The 8,972-nt window shown below is 33.2% G+C and overlaps 1 pseudogene; it reads left to right on the top strand.

The window, feature by feature from the left end:
* The first annotated feature begins 321 nt into the window (after positions 1-321).
* On the top strand, positions 322-433 carry LOC124086903 (U4 spliceosomal RNA; annotated as a pseudogene).
* Positions 434-8,972: the final 8,539 nt, after the last annotated feature.

The following is an 8,972-nucleotide window of genomic DNA, read 5'->3' as shown; positions in this document are numbered from 1 at the left end:
TCCAACCAAAAGAAATGCATTTGAATATGTGGAACCAATCATAACTGTTATCCGAAATGAGGGATGTGGGTACATAAGAATTGTGTGTGTATGTATATATAATTTTAAATGGATTGTGAAGGACAAAGAGATAGCTGCACAAGTTTTGCTTAATGAGACTTGGCTAAATGAATCTCTCATAGGTGTATATATTTTGCATAAGTATATGTAGGATAGCAAATTTTTGGTACAACAAAGTATCAAAAATATATATTTATCTTGGCTTGTTTCTCAAGAGCTCAGAATAGCAGGACAAATTCAAACATAAAGAAATTATCAAGGAGCTTTGCGCAGTGGCAGTATCGTAGCCAATGAGGTTTATCCGAGGCGCGATTATTGCTAAGAAATTATCAAGGGAAAAGACAATAAAAAGTTTTGGATGATAAAATAGAATAGCTATAGAAGCGATTAATGGAACACCTATTCCCCAGAAACAAAAGTGAAAAAAAAAAAAGAAGAAAGGGAAGGGGGGAATGAGTTACCCATAATATCTTTCTTCAGATACAGAACAAAGCAATTAGTGAAGTACCAGAAAGTAAGGAGAAATAAATGCAGCCGACTCATATCTGAGTTTTTCTGACTAAAACAGGGTAGTAAGAAACTTGAAAGAAAAACAGCTGGTTTAGGATGGCAATGAAAGAGAGTTTGGGAAATTTAGTTCCTCATAAAGTTGTTTCAAACCACCTTTTTAATCTTTTTTACAAGACAGAGGTAGGAATTTAATAAGAGTGTTGGTTATTAATCAAAGAATAAAGAGACAATTTAACACAAGATATTGCAGCTTGGGCTTAGGTGTGGAATAAGAGGGGACATGTGTGGGCCCGTGGGCCTCTGGCCTTCCTGTGGAGTTTTATATAAATGCTGAGAGCTGCGGGAACAAACCTTTGGCTGCTTTCTTCCACAGCACATGTTAGGAAGGTGAAATGTCCAGTACAATAAAGCAAGGCGTGTAAGACAAGGTATCTTAGTGATACTTAATACTAGTGATAGGGAAGGATATTAGGAACTGTGCGTCACTGGCATCTGCAAGCACAGATTAAAGATCTACCCAAAATTGTTCTTACTAAACTGGAGGAAAGATGAAGGACTGGCAGAAGATATGTGCTTCACTGAATTTATAAGGAGTCAAAAATAATGGCAAAGGAGAGAATAGAGCAGGATATTTGGTATGCTGTATCTAGAAGAATCGATTCCGAGACTAGAAGAAAGCAACAGCTACAGGTTGAGCATCCATTATCTGAAAACCCCAAATCCAGATAACTCAAAACTCTGAAACTTTTTGAAGGTCAACATGAAGCTACAAATAAAAAAATCCCATACCATTGTGTTTCAGGCACAAAAATTACTTAAATTATTATATAAAATAAGTTTCAGGTTATATAGGTACATATGAAATAGGAGTTAATTTTGTTTTTATTTTTTGGTTCCATCCCCAAGGTATAACATTGTATGCTAATAATCCAAATTGGAAAAAGTCCAAAAACTGAAACACTTCTCGTCCCAAGCATTTTAGGTAAAATATACTCAACCTGTACAAGTATTTCTTTTTTCCCCTGAGTCCCTGCCTTGGTGGGGAGTCCAATTCTTTACCAACAAAGACCTCCCAAAGTGTGCTGGGAATTTACCTGTTCACACTTTGGTCAACTGCCTCTCTTCTGCTCTCTATGTAGAAATATCTTTTGTGATTGCTGAAGTTCAAAAGAAAAGTTATTCTATAGATGTCCTTCCAAGTCCTGAGGATTTTGGTAGTTATAGACATGGATAGCTGCCACAATGTTGATGGGAGGAACTAATACCACACAAGGCACTAACTTTTAATGATCGTGCCACCTTTGCATGATCCTAAGCATTCCCCATACATCATCTGACTTAATTCTCACACTGTGGGAATTCTGTATCCTGTATATCCTATGGGATATTGTTACAAGTTAGAAGACAATACATTTCCCAGGAAGAAAGAAAGCTTGGCCTAATGTAGAATTGTTTTTAAGGTGTAATATTTTGTTTTTCAATGGTAAAGCAGAAAATAAGATAGTGGCTGCTGAAGTTGAAATTCTACCTGCTGATATTGAAATATGAGAAAAAAAAGTGTTGTGCTAAATGGATCATTTTAAAGAAAAAAGCCAAGCTATGAAAAGGACATTATAAGGAGAGTTAATCTTGAAGGATTAAAATGCATGGAAAGGCCAAAAGTTATTGCCTACAAAAACATAAAGCATGTTTATACTCATACATGAGAAAAGCCAAATTTGAGTTAAGATACATTCACAAGGCAACAACAATTATAAATTAATAGGTTCTGTTTGCAGAGTAAATACTGCTGTCTCTTCTTACTCTAATATTTAGATTTGGGCTATTTTATTTAATCTTCACAATATCCCTGCTACGCAGGTGCTTTTAGAGAGACTAAAATAAAGCAAAGGTTTCATATGTCCTGCCTTTCATTCTGAGCTATGAGATAGGGTAAAAGAAGTTTTGGGTGAAAGGGACAGTCTCAGCCTAAATGAAAGATATAGAGAAGAGATGACACCCTGACATTTAGAATCTGGCTGTGCTACTTCAAAAGGCTTTTAAAGGCTTTTAAAGCCAACTATCGAAGATCATGGAGAAAATGTGTAAATTACAGTTATGGAAAAATTTCTTTGATTTTATAAAAAAAAAGATATAGACCTTGCCCAGTATAGTAAAAGTATATAAACTTATGAATATGCAATTAACTCCACAGGAAAGACCCCAAAGTAAGACACAATAATAATAAAGTTGATTAAATAGATTATGGTAAAGCAATAAAAACAGTCTGTGTTGGGTTAATTAGGAATCACTTGAAATGTTTGAAGGATTTGCATTGATCTTGGTTGGAGAATCATTAATATGCATTATACGTAAGTAAATTTAATAATAACTTGTGTAGAGCAAATGAATGCTGAACATGAGAAATTTAAAAAGTTATTAAGACACTAAACAGACATAAAGTAATTTTAATCCACTTCTTTAGTGAAATATGGTATTTAATCAGGTAATGCAACAGTATATATATATATTTGCATTGGCTCTGATCTAACTGTACAGCAGTGTGTGTATGTGATTGTGGCTGAAGACTAGAGCTCTAGGTCAAATTGCATGAACTAGTTATGGAAACTTGGTGATTACTTGCCCTTTGAGAGTTGTCTCAATTATGAAATGGGCCCAAAATATATGTATGCAATTATTTTGAAGATTGAATGAGATGTTTGTAAAACGTTAACCACAGTGCCCAGACATATTCTTACACAGGTTGAATATCCATTATCTGCAATGTTTGGGACCAGGAGTAGTTCAAACACTTTGGGATTTTGGAACATTTGCATATGCATCATGAACTATATTGGGTGTGAGACTCAATTCTAAAAAAATATTTATTTATGCTTCTTATGTACCTTATACACATGATATGAAGGCAATTTTCCATTTAATGTCTTTATTTTGGTTGTGCCCCATCACATGAAGTGAGGTGTACAATCTTCCACTCTTAGCATCATGTTGGTACTCAAAAAGTTTCAGATTTTGGAATATTTGAATGTCTAATAATAAAATTAAGCATGCTAAAACCTGTATTGTGTTTTCATATTTTTGTTTTATAAATTAATATCCACAGACATGCATTTCAAAGAATATAAGACTGGTCCTAAAAATCTTGAATAGTGAAGTAACATGTACTGGAATAAAACAAAGTTTCCAGTTCATTGTGGATCTTCTACAGATAGATTCTTAACTCATTTTGCATTCAGTTTGGGAATAAGTGTGCATATTACTATAGTAAAACAAAAGTAATATTTGATTAGTGGCATTAGCTAGCCCTAAAGGATATGACATGATTTAGGTATTGACAGGCATTTTTTTTGTCAATTAAGGGAAAGCTTGATACAGAAGTTGATGATTAACTGGGCTTTGAAGGAAATGTGAGATGTTTTTTCCAGATGTGTGTGCGTGTGCATGTGTGTGCTCGTGTGTGTGTGTGTGTGTGTGTGTGTGTGTGTTATAATTCCAGAGAAAGAATATCCTCAGAAGAGATGTAGAAAATGTGGAACATTTTTAGGAAATGGCATTAACTTGGGAGAATAATCACTATCTTGCTAATTTGAAATTTTACTTTATTTGATTTTTTTGTGCTTTAAATTTTTTACTTTATTTTTGAAGAATTTAAAATATAGCAATTCAGAAAATTATTCTATCACTCAGATCATTTCTGACATGTTTTATTAGATCTTTTATTTAAAATGAAATACTACAGGTATACTTGAAGAAGCTGCACTCCTGGTCATCCCCAGGAGTGATGCTCCGGGAGTAATGCTCTTATGAAGCACAGAATACATTCCTCCTACCTCCTATATGTGTTTTATAATATATATATGGTAAATCAATAAACACACACACACATATGGAAGTTATCAGAAGCTTTCAAACATTTATTATTTTTATTAGTTCTTACAAGTCCTGCATGTTCTGTCCTCCCATTAAATCTCTAATTTCTTCTATAATCTTTCTGAATAATAGTATATATAAACTTTAATATAAAATATACATATATATGGAAAATATATATACACACATATGTACATTCATAAATAACACATAGTATCACTTTGCCAATATTAAACTGATATTAATGGTATTTTGACCATTTATGCAGTCATTTTTTTCACTCTACATTAGGTTTTTGAGTCTTAGCCAAGTCAACATGGGTAGATTTACTTGAATGTATAAGTTCATCAAGGTTTTTTAAAAATTAAACAATTATTTCTCTTTACAGTCACTTCCTGAATCGTTCATCCATTTCCATAATTTTAATAGTATGTCTATGTTAACGACTCCCAGATCTATATGTCTCCAGTCTTGGCCATCTCAAGGGTTCATTAATTTTTTCGCTTTGATTTCTTCATTGAGATGTCTGTAAATTGATTTTCCTTCCTCATGCCTTCTTCCTCCTTACCTTACTATCAAATCCACTGATATGTGTGGATGGGAAATGCCTCAAGGTACCTTGCAAATCTTCCCTTTTGTGTTTCATTCTCCCTCCCATCATACAGTTCTGTTGTCATTCTCTCTTGCATGAACTTTTTGGAATTACCTGTCTTCTCTCCCTGATTCTTCTTTTACTTTACAATCCATTTCTCACATAAAAAATATAAAGAGGTCTTTTATAAATGCAAATTTCATCATGTTATTCTCCTAGTAAAATCATTTCAAAAGCTTCCCATTATCCATAGAATAACATTTAATATTTTTATTAGTTCTTACAAAGTCCTGCATGCTCTGTCCTCCTATTAAATCTCTAATTTCTCCAAGAATCCCTTCTCTTTATCTCTTATTAGTTTCACAGTGTAGTATCAGCCTCAGAAAGTTCTTACAACTCTTGTTTCCTGATGTTAGACCCTTGCACATCTTTCATCCTATAGGCAACCTTGCTCTGCACAAGAGTTAACCACTTTTTCTCAAGGGTCTTATATGTTATCATTTTCAGATATTCCTTCCCTGTTCCCATGATCTATGGTCATTACTATTCATTATTCTCTATCATAGAATTCTGCTTCATGTTTTTATATCAACTAATATGAAACTCTTTCCAGCTAATGTGAGAAAAAAGTGTTTGGAATAGTTTACAAAACTGGTACAAAAAATGGAGAATCAGACTCAGTAATAGGAAGAAACCTCAGGAAGGTAAATAGCCAGAAGACTTCAGTCCTGAGCATAGTACAGGACCTCCCTACCCACAGGTTGGTACTAGTCTCTGTTGGGCATTCATGTCACTCCTACTGGTCACTGGAGGCTGTTCTAGAATACATTTTCTGTTCTTGGAATGAACCTGTCAGTCTGGATTCAAGTCCTGACTATTTCGTTCTATTAGAGAATTTGTTTTCCAATAAAAATCATTCATTAGCATATTTTCCAAAGGAAGAAAGGGTTCTGAGATTCTAGATAAATAAGAGAACAAAAGAAGCCAGATGTCTACTATGCCTACAAACTGATTTGTGATTCCTTATTTATTGATTTATATGCCTATTTTCCATATACCTGGACTGTGTAACAGTGATTGAGTCTGTGTACTTTATTCTTGAATTGCTTTGTTATTAATAGGATCATAATAAACATTTTCTCCATTTCACTCAGATTAAAATAGCTGTCTTGGTCATTTAAAAAATGATATAAAACTAGTTAGAGTCTCTGAGTCATTAAGGAATTCCCCTGTTTTCAAATTCAGTGCTTTATCATTATTTTTTATTGGCACATGTTAATTACACATAATAGTGGTATTATTTATACCATATTTTTACATTAACCTATCATAATTTACTTAGTCTTCTTCCCCAATAACTTACCTCTCCCTTCTCTCCTTGCTTTTCCTGATTCATTTACTCCACTCTCAGTGCAGTATCATTATATACATAGTTAAGTGGGATTCACTGTGGCGTATTTGTACAAGGACAGAGCATAATTTGGAGAATTGGGCTCAGTAATAGGAAGAAATTTTGTTTCCCAGTAATTCCCCATCAAATTCACTGCTTTACACTTAAAAAAAACTACATAACTTATGCTTCAACTCCCTGATTTTATGTTTATGTGACAGATAGGAGGCTGCACTCCATGCAGAGCTACATAGCTGACCTTAATCCACCAACTGCTATATGGATGAACTGAAGTAGTCTTCTAGAACATGGCAAAGAAGTTTGGATGGACATAGGTCCTCAATGATCTTTAGGTTTGCTGAACTCCATAAAAGTGCTTGAGATATATTTTGTTCAAAATTGCAGTATTCAAGTACCCTTTATAAGTCTTTGACCCTAACTGGCTGGAATTGAGTTTTTTTTTCTGTGTCAAAACATTTATTTTTATATACATATATTGTCCTACATTTTATCACATATACATCCTTATGAATACTCTGATTTTGGATTATACAAGTTCATTCCCTAACCAGAACTCTAACCCTAACAGCTGAACTGAAAATTCAACCTTAATAACTTAATCACTCTATACTTAGACAAGTATTTACATAAAATCATGTACAATAGAATAAATATTTATGAGTATTTCAAATTATATACTTAATTATCAATTGCATATTTGAATATATATCACTAAATACTCATGTATATACTACATGTATGTACTTTGAATCCCCAAAGTACAAAACATCTAATACATTAGTATAATACTTTCTTAAAAATATTTATTTATTTTAATTAAGTATATATGATAGCAAAATGCATTTTGATTCATTGTACACAACTGCATCAAAATATTTCATTTCTCTGGTTGAGGTATATGTACATAATGAAATATTACTCAGCATTAAAAGAGAGTAAAATTATGGCATTTGCAGGTAAATGGATGGAGTTGGAGAATATTATGCTGAAGAAGTAAATCAATCCCAAAAATCCAAAGGCTGAATGACATGGAGTTTTACTGAAATGAAGGGAAAAGAAGCAGGCTTTATTTCATAACTATGTGCATTGGAACATGTCTTTTGAGAACTTCCAAAGGAAAGGGAGAAAGCTATTTTCTGTTTTACCACAAAATATAAGGATGAATCTGTTTTCTAACCATACTGATGATTATCTCACCAAATTTAATGAAATGATGGCAGGAATAAAGTAGTTTAAATGATAATTTAAATTGTAGAAATAATTATTCTGTTTTTGTGGACTCTACCTTAATGGCACAGAAAGCTTTTTGAAGTCATGATATATTTGAAAATCCATTCAAATATAAGTGATCTTCTTGGGAAAAATGGCTTTTAATTTCTAACATAGTAAGAACCAAATAAATTACAACACTTAAGTTTAAATTTATAATTTAAATTAATTGGGGCCATACTTAGGAGTAGAATGACTGAATCATATGTCAGGTAAATATTTAACTTTTTTAAAAAAGTGTCAAACAATTTTCCAAAATACGGGAACTATATTTTATATTGCCAGCAACAGGTATAAGGATTTCAGTTCTCCCAGATCTTGTCAGCATTGATGTACCAGGCTTTTAAATATTAGCCTTCCAAATAGGTGTGTAGAGGCATCTCTTTTTTTATTGATTTTTTTAAAAAATGACAGGGGAATGCATTACAATTCTTATTACACATATATACCACAATTTTTCATATCTCTGTATGTAAAGTATGTTGACACCCAATTTGTGTCTTCATACACGTACTTTGGATAATAATGTCCATCACATTCCACCATCCTTGCTAATCCTCTGCCCCCTCCTTTTCCCTCCCACCCCTCTTCCCTAGCTAGAATTCATCTATTCCTCCCATGCTCCCCCTCCCTACGCCACTATGAGTCAGCCTCCTTATATCAGAGAAAACATTTGGCATTTGTTTTTTTGGGATTGGCTAACTTCACTTACATTATTTTCTCCAACATCATCCATTTACCTGCAAATGCCATGATTTTATTCGTAGAGGCATTTCACTGTGGTGGTTTTAATTTTTGTTTTTGAATTTTTTATTTCTAAACTTTATTGAGATGATCAAAGTGCAAAAATGGGTCACATTAAAATATATGATTTGATAAATTTGTACAATCATACATCTATGATATCATCACCACAATTAAGGTGCTAACAATAGCCATCAACTCAAATTTTTCTTTGTGTTCTTCAGGTGTGTGTGTGTGTGTGTGTGTGTGAGAGAGAGAGAGAGAGAGAGAGAGAGAGAGGGAGATTTCTAATGGCAAGAACACTTAAGGTAAGATCTATGACTTGTGCTCTCAACATCTTTTAAAGTGTAAAGTACTATATTGTCAACTATAGCTGCTATGTTGTACAGCAGATACAACTACTTCTCATCTTGTATAAGTGAAACTTTACAACCATTGAGCAATAATTCCCCATTTCCTTCTTCCCTCAGCCTGGCAAACATCCTTCTGTTTTCTGCTTTAATGAATTTTAACATT

The sequence above is a fragment of the Marmota monax genome, unplaced genomic scaffold (assembly GCF_021218885.2).
Source record: "Marmota monax isolate L192 unplaced genomic scaffold, Marmota_monax_Labrador192_F-V1.1 WCK01_AAM20220418_F8-fsc00139, whole genome shotgun sequence".
Lineage (NCBI taxonomy): Eukaryota > Metazoa > Chordata > Mammalia > Rodentia > Sciuridae > Marmota > Marmota monax.
Note: the sequence above shows the minus strand (reverse complement) of the source record. Positions and strands in the feature narration are given on the sequence as shown.